Genomic DNA, 13,044 nt, shown 5'->3' with positions numbered 1-13,044 from the left:
GACTTCTGCCTGATTTGTTCAGCAGTGGCAAGAACTGGTGACCTCAGCTGAGCTTCCATTTCATTAGGCACCTACAGGTTTAATATCAGAGTAGTAATTAGCCATCTCGGTAGGCAGGCTTGGGCTGAATGTGTGTGGAAACACAGATACTAGATGGAGTCCCTTCAGGTCATGCTGGAGGGACACTGGTCCATGATTGACTGGACAATTCAGGTGTCACAGTGTGGTCTGTACCTGCTCTTATTTTCCATTGCTTGCTCTCTTGCTTTTTCCCTCTCTGAGGGAAAGGGGAATTAAAGCATATCATTTTCTCTGTCAATCAAGTAGACTCATGTCTCCCATGAGAACCCAACTGCACTCAAAGTCATTCAGCTTATTTTCTAGCCATAAGAATAATAGAAAATTGTTCTACTCTTGAATTATATTTCCCTTTGATTTTTTCTTTTCCTTTTTTTTTTTTTTTTTTTGTGTAAATATAAAGACATTTTGGCACCTTTTTCAAGGTAAAATAATTATCTCCAGAAGGTAGAGATACCAGACTCTGTGTGTCTCCATGGATTTTGAAAGCTTTGCTATGGGGTCTGTATTTTCTGATATATCTTTTGTGCCTGCCACAAAAGGATGCTGCTCTTGTTTAGGGTCCATAAATTGGTCCTCGAAGGGAACATGAGGTTACTGTACCACCATTTAATGCAATTTTATGTATTTTCACATGTGTGCACTGCACTTCTGACAAACTACACCCCTTTATTAGGGTTCAAAAAGACTTAATGCAACCTGAGCCAAGGCAGACACAGAGTTAGGGAACTATTAGAGGAAACAGTGAAGACCATGGGAGATAAGAAGAAGCAAAATTATTAGAGAAGAGAGGACCTTTGGGATACATTTTCTGTTATTCTTCTCTTACAGTACTGAATTAAGTTGTTTAAACCTATAACTTGAAGGTTATAGGGAGGAAAGCATGCTTCCTGAGATTGTTTAATGCAGTTTTTCACCTGTTTGATGTGGTAACAAGATGATTTTTCAGCTGTCTCTGGTGGTTACCTCTCACATTGCTGCCCAAGATGGTGCTTTGTTTTCTGTTAGATTGTGGGATTTCCATAGATATTTTTAGTTTCTAATGTGCCTGAAGACACAAAAATGAAAGAGTTTGGGAACCTACACATAAATAACTCACCCCTTTTGGGAACCCAAAAGGTTTAGACTTAAAAGCCCTCAGGAAAAGCAGCATTATTCATGTATGACCTCCACAGTATGCTGAACTCTTGAATGCCTACATCCCTCAAGCCTGGCTTGATGTCCTCATCAGTAATAATGTCTGAGAAGACACTGAGAATAATGATTTTTTTACTGTGTCCACAAAAGTGCTGCTTTAGCAACTGTAACTTCTGCTTTAAAAGAGGATGTCATCAATGCAAAGGGCAGCTCTATATTTTTCTGTGACTACAACAGTACCATTACTGTCCAGAAAAATGACAGAGGAATGGATTTACTGTTTTAAGGGCTCCTCAATAAGTCATTGGTTTCAGTGGAGAAGTGTTTGCCTAATTTATTGAGGAAGCAACCAGTCACCAGGAAATACATCCCATACATTAAAGTAAGCCTTTGGGTCTCTGCCCAGCTCAACCAGGTGACCCAACAGGTCTTGGTAAGGGTAGCCCAGACTGCTAGTCCCTGATATTAGGTGGGTTTTTGGTTAGTGGCTTCAGAAGCAGCATGGAAATGCTAGCATGGGGAAGACACGAGCCTTGAGAGACATCTGAGAGCACCCTGCACAGAGAAAGGGGTTTGATCAGTGTGTCTGCTGTGGAGAGGACAAGGAGTTGTGGGCTTACACTGCAGAGAGAGAGATCCAGGTTAGGCCTTAGAAAAAACTATCTAACAGGAAGGATCATTACGGTTTTGAAATATATTATCTAGTATACTAAGTATAGTTTGGTCAGTCACTGGAATTTTTGAGACCAGGTAGGACGTGGTATACCTGTGGGTCATTATGGTAGCTTGAGATGGGTATCACTATGCCAAGCTTTTTACACACCTCAAAAAAAAACATCCAGAGAGAAGGAGGGTGTTGAGATTTAGAAAGATGAAGCTGAAGTCTCAGAATCAGCTCATAGTAGAGCCACCCCAACCTTTGTGGCCCCAGGCCACCTGCCCAACTGAGGGGATGGAAGAGAGGGCAGTCCATAACCACAACCCCATGTCATCCTTCACTGTAGTGAATCCACAGTTAAGGCCACACAGGGCGTCCTATGATCCCTGCAAGACTTGTTACCGAGGTTTGTCCTAACTGGCTGTCATGACTGCTTTGCAGATGTCACTCGTCAGTGTCAGCATTTCTTCATCCCATCATTTGCCATAGGTGGCAGTTCCAGGAATCAGAAATGGTCTGCATCCTTTCAAATATCTTCTGGAGGCCAGGATTTGGGTATAGGTACTAGACAGTGAATTTAACCACAGGATGTGAAGGAAAGATAATGCACACTGACCTGATCCTGCTCTGTTGTTCTTGCCCAGCAACACATCAGACCATCAGAGAACTGTACTCCCTGTCCCTGGTTTGAGGGGAACACATGCAACTGCTATTAGCAAGTGACTGATGCAGAGCGCTCGCCACCAATCCCGCAGCATGCTCAAGAACAAACCTATTTTACTGCAAACTGATCAGCTCTACAGTGATCATTTTGTAGGTGACCTCTGCTCTTATGATGAGAGCTATTTACTTCTCATTCAAAAAAAGACTAACTGCAGCAGAATAAATAATAGGTTAAATAGCTTTATAAGCTATAATAGCAGTCTAATGAAAACATTTCCAGGGTTGAACACTACTGTTTCATATGTGCCTTTTTGATTGAATGTCCTGAATTTGTACTCTAATGGACAATAGTAGAAGAGGAAAGAATGGAGTAATAGATGCTCAGTATTGCAAACTTAAGTTATTTCACTTCATTGATTTTGGTATTTTTCTTAATAGTCATCTCTGAAATATTGTTATGACTAACATCAACTTTCATTAAAAAGAAAAGTTGATTTTGACCCCTCATAGTCACAACGAAAAGTGAACATGTGAGCTGTGAGCAAAGAGCTACGTTCTTTTTTTAGAAAAACTAAAAACAAAACCCAAAACACCAAACTGCAAAACATATTTTTCTTTAACTTTTCTCCTTTTAAACTCATGTCATGATTTTGAGACACATGACTCCTTGTTGCTGAAATCATTAGATTAAAAATACCGTGTATGTCAGCAGGCAAAGAGGTATCGCTTCTAACAGTCAGGTCCGTTCTGCAGGGGTGTTGTCATACTATTGATTTCTTTTGAAGTCTGCATCTTTACTATTGACTTTCCTAGCAGTGGAGATATTTCCTGTCTTTTTGGTATCTGTCCTGCTGGGATCTGGAGCTGAAGCACAAGCCCTTTGCCCTTTCTATTTGTATTGCAAGTGCTGTATAGCAGCTGCATCACTGGTTGAACAATTTCTGTAAAAACTGGAAAAAAAGCACATTTTAAAATTAAAAACTCAGTTTTAAGTTAAATGTTACATTCGTGTCAGAAAATATGTCTGCTAAGTTGGGGAAATGTAATCTTTTATTCAAAACATTTAAAGTTCAAAGTCTTAAATAGTTAAACCAAGAAACTGTGTTGCCCTGAGTGCAGAGCCTCCAACCTGTCTTTCTCTTCTCCGGGGTGCGTCCCCACCACTTGCTGCATCTCCAGTAACAGCTCCTACTCTCAAATGATTTCTGATAGATCATTTCCTTTCCAGAGAAGCACTAATGGTGCATCACAGAAAATGCATCACCCTCAAGATGCTTCATTTACAAAGGCATTTGAGGCATTTCAGCCACAAGTCCCATGAGATACCATGAAAGAGCTTGATATCCTTCCCAGTACTTTCTGTAATGGTTCCACTGGTAACACGAATCCTTCCAAGTATGTGTCTTCAGTCCTGGGATTTTCTTTCTCATCCTATTGATCTGACAAAGTTATTTTTTAAGCTTCTTTGACATATTGTAAACCTTATCTACTCATTCAGGCTTTTGCTGGATGCCAGTAGTTTGAGAAGGTTGAATTTCATTTTGCAGGTGTGAGGGAATTTATTTGAGCTGGTTCTTAGTCAATTTTGTGTCTTGTTAATTGATGTTTTATCATTCTTGCAATGCATCCGGAGGGGATCTGGATTGGATCCATTTTTTATGTGTGAAAAATAAATAAAATGACATAAAGAGTTCCTGAGGGACCATTCATCCCTTTCACCAGTGGAGTTTTCTGTAAAAAATGGTGTGGATTCTTCAGGGGTCACTAATTTTTCCAGAGATCTGGTGGAGATCCTAGGAGAGACCTCACCTTGTCAGATATATAAGGTGTTAGTTTGCCCCTGGGCATATACCCTGTGTATGTGTAGTATTTGACAGTATTTGACATTTTCTAGTGCCATCTCTGGGTGTGCAGAAGCAGAACTGTGAGGGAGAGTCTAAGAACATTTTTCTTGGAAATGGCAAGATGTCATTTCACGGCTTCTTATGACGGACCCTACTTCGTGGGACTTCTTTAGAGAAACTTGTGATTGCTTTCTTTAAAAAAAATAGGGAGTGGTAAGAAAGCACAGAGCTGGTTGCAGAGCATATGTTTTGTAGTATTTGAAATTTCTCCTCCATGGTTGCAATAGTGTTACAGAGCTATGGGTCTGCCATAGCCAGACAGTTTATCTAGCAGGACTTTACTTTTATCTACTGACCATAAAAGAGTCAGGTCTCCATAAATACGGTTTTAAAAAAAAAAAAACAACTGATGCTGGTAGAAGCAAGTATCTGCTAGACACAGTCTCCATCCCCCTAAGTGATGCTCACTTCATATCATGCATGTAACTAAGTGTTAAGAAACCTCTCAAGTATTTTAAGGGCAAAGAGACCATTACAATTGATGATTTATGCTGTCAGTAAGCATATGTATTTCAGTAGGCTCACCACATCCCTTTCATTTAGACAATTGATGCTTATTATGAGTTGTTTTTACTATTACTAAACCATTTATAATGCGGGGGTGAGTAGAAACTTAGTACGGACCTTTTCCTTGAAAGCTTTTCTTAAGGGATCATTCATAGTGCGTACATACAGTGCCATTTAGTAAAGGTTCAGTTTAAGCTAATGTTAAACTCCACGCCTCTTTTTAACTAGTCAGCTAAAAAAGGAATTTTGCACAGATTTTGCAGGTGACTGGGATTTTTATTTCCACTGCATGTTTTCTCCATTTCCAAAGCCCTTTTTTTCTGTTTTATTTACTGGAACATATTTGTCTAGTCAAATCCTAGACTGGGTATGGAAATCTCTTGCTGAATCCGCAAAGAGCTGATTGGTGTGAAGATGCTTTTGTTTGAATAAGCACCATGTGTAAAATAAAAGCTTTCAATAGTAATTTCCCTTTTGTGATTCCAGTTCATGTGACCAGCACAGCCTCATATTGTGCACATTGTGAATATTTCTGAGAATTTTTACAAAAATAACCTTCGTTTGAATGTATCCAGGGATCATCATTTTTTGATCTATTTCTCATTTTCCTCTAACTTGTTTCTGTCTTCTGATTTCAGTCCTCAAGTTCCTTGCTTTCTTTCCCATGTTGATAGAGACTTTTTATGAATTTCTATTTCTTTCACATTCCTTCCTTCCCCCCGAGTTCCTTTTTTGCTCTTTAGTTCTTTGATTGCTGCTGCAGGCTGAGTTATAATTTAGTCAGCCTGTTCTGCTCTGCTCCCTAAAAAAATCCTCTCTCTTTCTGGCCAGTAAATAATTCTTGAGCTTGCCTGCCTGTCTTTTAGCTTACTCTTTTTTGTTATTATTATTATGGAGTCTTGTCCTGCTGCTACAGTATCCTCTTATCCTTCGGTAGAAATGCCTTTCTTCCTCTGACCTCCCTGCCTTCCCTGCTTCACGCCTTACACTTCTGTGCTGCATGTGACACAATAGAGTGGGATGTCTATTGTTAGGGATTGCAAAGAGATGATCAACCCCAGGGCCACCTCTTCAACAGCTATTTAGATAGTGATACCTTCTCCACATTTCCTGTCTCCCTAGCTATAATTTGAAAGTCTGAGTTCTCATTGAAAACCTCAAGCCCCTGCAGAATGATAGCTGTGGTAAATCAGATGTTGATTTGTTTTAATGAAATGTAAATGAGAGCCAGTAGTGGCCTAAAAACAACACAGGAGATGGAATGAGCATGAACAACGAAGCACCATCTGAGCAGGGGGTCTGGGCCACCTGAAAGATTATTGCAGTTATGGGTTGATTAAGCCTTTGATCATGTACCTTAATGGACATTTTTATGGTGAATCACCACACAAAATGTTTGTTTTCAGGATGGCCGTTAGAGAGGTTTTTATAAATGTTTTTGCAATTAAGGGCAACAGGTCAGTGCTCAATTCCTGAGTCTGACATAGATACCTTCTAGAGTGCTCAGTAACTCGTTTAAAATGTTTATGCCTTAATTCTATAAAATGGCAATAGCAATAACCTTTTTGCTGACCTTGTCCATTTAGATTGTGAATCTTAGGAGCTGTCTGATTGAACAGAACCTAGGCAATAGACCTCCTGGTGCAGAAACTGCACAAAACATTGAATCCAGAATCTGAATGCCTCTTTTGGTTCGTGACTTCATAGTGTGATGAATCAAAACCTCTAGTTCTGCACTAGAGGTTTTCATGCTCTGCAGTTTAGCTGGAACTCAGATTGGGATTTTAATCTTGCTATTGAAACTCATCTGGAGTCCTCATACCACAAATGACTTCACTGATATACGCAAGACAATACAGGGGAGCAAGGACTTGAGAGCAAATGTGAAAAATCTAAGTCCGGGGTACAATAACCATCAAGCAATTTTGTACACTTACAATTCAAAGATACCTCTTCTATCCCCATTTTATAAAGAAACATAATTATCGACATGTACCTCTATACCTCTACTTACCATCCTAAGGAGAGACACTGCTGATGCATTAATAAAAATTACCCTCAGCCCAGAAGCAATAAGGAAACTAAAACAACATCACAGAGAACATGTTAAAATTCGTCAACCCAGAAGTTATACAACTTGCAGAAAGAACAGATATGAATTAGGAGGAGTCAGCCTCTCCCTGTTATGAACTGGTTTGGGAGTCTCAGAAGCATTTCTAATATCAAGAGACTCATGTTTCCAAAACTGTATCTGGCACTAGATGGCTGGCTGGTTGCCACAACTGTAAGAACAAACTTCAAAAGTGTGAAGCACAAACACAGGCATAGCCTGGGGAAACTGGTTGACTTGGACAATGTAGGTAGTCTGATCCTCTTTCATATTTCTCTTTATCTGACCTAGCTTCTTCTCCAGAATTACAACTGCATTTCATTCAACAAAGTGCAGCAGAGGTATAAAGTGGGGTTTGTTTCAACCAAGCCTTCAGCAAAAAAACTGTATCCTCTCCAACTTCAGGGAATAAAAAACATTTTATAATTCCTAATTTTTAGTGAGGGTAAGTACTACTTCTTATCTACCCACCGCTCCTCATTCTTTATGCAGTGAAAAAGGTATCCATTCACTGTAGTTGTCCCAGCCTTATTAGGACATCAAACTCTTTGTCTACTGATATTTAGAAAATCAATCTTTTTCTTGCCAATATCTAGGACAGAATTTTAGTATTTCCCAAATAATCACCAAGCCTTTGTATGAGAAAATCTGAACTTATACAGAAATACATTCTCTTTCACACATTTATGTGACCCACTGACAGTGTGTGTAAGACCTACTCCAGTATTACCAGTTGTTATAATACCAGGTTCAATGTGTGGCTTTTGCTATTGAGTGTTGTGCTTCTAGCTCTTGAGGTTGTTGGTTCAATTTTTTTTTTTCATGCTATATAAGATGGTGCCATCACAGATTTGTGCACACATATTTCTGTTTGCATACATGTAAATAACTTTTTCTCTAGTATGTAGTATACTAGAGAATGAAGAATACACTATACTAAGGCATATGCCCTCCTTTTACACACGTACATAGACATACACAGCCCCCCCTCCTCCCCCCGCCATTGTTAATGTGTTTAATAAAAAAATCTTTGTGCCATTCACTACTGCTTGGTACCTCTTGATATTTCTTAGCATTTTCAAAAATCTCAGATCTTCAAAGGCAAAAAATCTCAGGCGAGAAAGAGTAGAGATGGAGGTTTTTCTTTTAAGACAATAATAAAAAGCAGAAGGGACTGGAACAATGTAGCATGAGTATTTCTTATTTCTTTCTCTCTCATTTTCTTTGCAAGACTCATTCAAAACTGCACCATTGATGGGTAAGTTAACATGGGTCGAAATGGATTTTAAAATGGATTAAATATAAATTTGAAGTTAACAACCTAAGAATTGGCCAAATCCACAGAGATTACCGAAACAAACATCAAAAACACATTTCAGGACAGATAGCGCTAGGAATTAAAAAGGGAATTTGCTATTGATTCTGGGCTGCCTTCTGTGGCAGTCCCATTATTGCTGAAGTCTGAATGGCTTGAGATTTTCTTCACACTTCTTTCCTCGTGTGTTGTATCTTCATGGTCCCCTTATTGTTCCTTCCTGCTTCTTTCTCAAAAATGTTGCTATTTTCCAGTGGGTAGAATAGAGTGGAGAATTGCTGGGAACCCTCCAGAGAAGGCCTGATCAGCCCAACTGGCAAGCTCAATTGCAAAAACAACTTAATCCAAGAAAGACAGTCAATAGTTTTTAGGAATTTATCATACAGGAGATATGAAAGACTTCCACATAATGGAGTATGAAGTTCCCAGAGCTGATGAGTAAAGCAGAACTGCTTAGGCTTCAAAGTCAATGGACAAGCACTGGCCATAGGCCTTTTGGGGGGGTTCGTTTGCCCAGTACTGTGGGTTTTAGGTGACTCATCGATCTTGCAGTAGTGGCACCATGGAAGAAAGAGTGATGAGATTTCTTCCTAGATTTCAAAAAATGGAAAACAGAAGGGACAAGATTCTGGAAAGGGATTGATGGCTGGGTAGGGAGTTCTATAAAACTTGCACTGTGCTTTTTTTTGGTAGCAGCCATCAATTTTGCATCATCTCCTTCTATCTCAGTAAATGGGGAAACAATCTTATAAAGGTCGTCATGCTGGCCAGGCTGATCAGGAACAGACTGAAGAAACAAAATAGGACAGAGGGAAAAGATCAAAGATGCATTGTTTTGGCACAAAATTAAGCTATTAAGAAAAAAATAAATTAAACACAAAGAGAATTAAAAAGACTGAACTGTGTAATTATCCATACTCCAGTACTGGGATCTTTGGTAACAAACAAATGTAATTTTTGATTTATGAACACAAATTTGTTTTGATAGGTATTACTCAAGTTTAGTAAGAGTGGTTACATGCTGAAATTATGAAAATCACTATTTATAACCAGTTTAGGGAGGCTCAAATTGGCAAAGTTGACTTTCTCAAGGATATCATCATCTGTGCCATTGACAGCTTTGAGAATGATCTTCTACATTTACAGATCATATTAAAATACTTAAAGAATAAGATGGGCATTTGTTGCTGCTATCAACTACCAAACACCAAAGCACAAGAGAACAATGTAAACACTTCCTTAAAGATACCTCTGTAAGGCTTAGGGGTGGAAATTGTTATGGGGAGACCAGCATGTTCAAATTTTCACACTGATAGTACTAAAATATCCTTGGTAGCGCACAACAATTACATCGCATTCAACACTGAAGAATTCTGTATTATGTTTCATATTCACAGTCAAAGAGAAACTGATCTGGAAATCATGAGTGAGGTGTTCATGATCGTGTCTTCAATGCAAACAGAATAAACACAAAATCATTTATATTTATACCTTGTGCTTTAAAAAGGTCAGATTCTCAGAGACAGAAACAATTATGAGCTAAATTTGCAGGGAGAAAGCATTTAAATGGAAAAATGTAAAAAATAATTGGGACTTGTTTATGAACATTTTACTAAATGCCAAAAAGTCACAATCATGTATTTTGAGGAAAACACCACATTGCTTAAAAAAGTCCCCAACTCTGCTTAGAATGAAAAGGAAAATAGCCAAATATGAATGTCTGTGTGTATATATGTATATATGAGTCACAAATGGAAGCAAAAGGCATATGGAGAAATTTGTAGTCAGCAGATGTAAAGATAACACCAATATTTCTATTTTTTAAAAATATGTCAAAAACATGAAAAACATAACAATAATATTGTTATATTACTGGGACTTCCCAATAATACTGGAATAAAGTTTAGTAAGGTTTTCTGTTCCAGGTCTCAGAGTCAATGAATATTAACATCAGATGATGATCACAATGAAGAAATAATTTCAACTCTAACAAAAATCTAAGATAGTGTCAAACAGAACTTTTAAAATCAGCAGGTACAGATAGCTTGCAGCCAAGAAAAAGAAAAGAAAAGCAGTGGTCAATGGCCATTAATATTGATTGATTCTAGGAAGGCAGAGCGTATCCCAGACAACTTGAATAAAATCATCACAATACCAATATTTGAAAAAAGAAAACAGGATGATTTAAGTAATTACAAGTTTGTCAGCCCACCATCAGTTCTGGGCAAAATAAAGGCATGTCTGAAACATGACTCTAGTAATAAAAGAGTTAATGAGGGGGAAATAACAAATGCCAATCAACATGTTTTTATGAGAAAGGCTCTTGTTTAACTGAATTGATATTATTTTTCAAAATGAAATTTCATGTCTGTTTTATAAATGTAGTATTTTTGATATAATAGATTTCTCTCAGACATTTGGAATGATACTCACATGATGTATTGATTTGTAAGGTAGAGTGATACAAAATCAATGGGGCACACATTGAATGCATTGAAACCTTGTTAAACAATGGATCTCAAAATCTAATTACAAAAAGAGAATTTTTGTCAAATGTTGTGTTTCCCACAAGAACCTGCTTAGACTGTTCAACAAATATAACAACTTAAAATAAAAATTAGAACGTAATTATGGATTAAGTCTATAAATAACATAGGCTTGGGGGATCATGGAAGGGAACAGATTGCTGAGTGATCTGGCAGTTTGAAGATACCAGGCAAACGGTACGTATTTCAGCTGAGCCAAATCTAAGTTTATAAGTCTGAAAAATAAAAATATAGGATATGCATGGAAGATTTCTGAAGGCAGTGGCAGAAAAGAAGTCATTGGGGTTATAGTCTTCATGCTCACTGAGCATGGTTCAAAAAGCTACTGTAATCTTTGAATGTTTAAATGTGAGAGAACTCAGTGGGAGTAGCAAGGTTAAATTAACTCTGCGTTTGGCACTGGTGAGATTGCTACTGGAATACTATTTGGTTCTGGTGTCTACACTTCAGATGGATATTGATGAATTGGAAGGGATTCAGAGAAGAGCCACATGAATGCTTACAGGCTTGGGAAATGTGCCTTGTTGTGAAAGACTCAAGCAACTCTATTTAGTTATCAAAGGCAGCTTAGAGGGTGACCTGATTGCAGTCTAAATATATCTGCAGGGGTAAGGGAAAGGGCAGAAGGAATAAATTTGATAAGGCTCTGCAGTGTAACAAACAAAGGTGAAACAATGACTGGTAGTTCAAACAAGACAAATTCCAACTAAAAATGAAGTGCGAATTTGAATAGCGAGCAAACTAACCACTTGAACAACTTGCTAAGGGCTGCAGTAGATTTCCTATCATTGGAAGTTTTAAATTCAACATTGGATTTATCTGTCCTAAAAAGAAAAAAAAAAGACAAGAAAAAAGCACTCTGGTTCATGGATTTGGAATCAAAATGAGTAGCGTGAAGACCTGTGCCTTGTGTTACGCATGTCACACTAAACAATCACTGGGATTCTTTCTACCCTTAAAGAAATCTATGAATCTTTTTCTCCATACTGACTTCAGGTGATGAAATTGAGCCAAGAGAAATAGAGCCAGAATATAAAGTAAAAGCCTCTAGCAGTGACCTCCATCAATTTCTGGAATGGTCTCCCAAGAGGAGAAGAGTGTGTGGGGGGGCTTACTAAGTTATTTAAAAGGACAGTGGTAAATATAAAGGAAGAAATATCTCAACATTGAGACAGTGGCCAGGCTCATAAGCTCAGGCATCTTTTCTTACCCTGTTGTTTATACTGCTGAGCATTTAACTGAGCCACAGCTGGAAATGAAACATAGTGTCTTCAAAATTTGCTTTATTCCCCAAAACTGTCAGTTCCAGAGGTTTGTCTGTCCTGTTAGGAGAAAGGAAGCCCACCTTTCTGGGCTCTAGTGACCATTGTTCTCACCACTACTTTATAGCTTAAATTGAGAACTGAATGGTGGATTTGGCCAAATACCTCCCTAGCAGAAACATGAGCAGCCATGGCAGAGACATGAGGACATTGAGAATGTTTCTCTGCCCTGTGTTGACTGGGGGTTTGTTTGAAACCCCTCCCTCTCATTATCCTCCCAGTAACTCTTCACCTCCCACCCTGTCCCAACCTGCTCCTTTTAGCATCTTTTTCCATGTGCTGCCATCTCTTCCTTTCTGAGGACAGCCTGTCTTTTAGGGGGACGTTAAAGCAATGTGTCTGGTTTAGCCTGGTAGAACAATGTTTGAAGTACATTGTTTTATGTTTGTATCTCTATAGGTAAATATTATGGAGGAAGACAGGCTATTTCAGTTAAAAGTTAATATTCCCACAAAAAGAAATGAATATAAATTTTCTACAACGATTTTCTGCAGTGGTCTTGCAGAATCTAGAAGAGGGAAAAGCCTAAATAGCTTTAAGATAGATCCTGATTTTTATCAAGTGATTCCTCAGATTTTTATCAAGTGATTACCTGCAGTATCAAAGAACTGGCGTGGCTGAAATTCTTTCAGGTTTTATGTTTCTGTGAAAACATACTTCCATTACTTTGTATTACATATTCCTCTACTTCAGGAGGTCTCTAGTGGCTGTGTATTTCATATACAGTATAAATCCATAAGTCTAATGCTGTCTGTTGTATTTAGAAACTTGCTGCTCTCATATTCATGACATGCAAGCATCTGT

This window comes from Calonectris borealis, chromosome 7, assembly GCF_964195595.1.
Source record: "Calonectris borealis chromosome 7, bCalBor7.hap1.2, whole genome shotgun sequence".
NCBI lineage: Eukaryota > Metazoa > Chordata > Aves > Procellariiformes > Procellariidae > Calonectris > Calonectris borealis.
The sequence above is the reverse complement of the archived record's forward strand: the minus strand, read 5'-3'. Positions refer to the sequence as shown.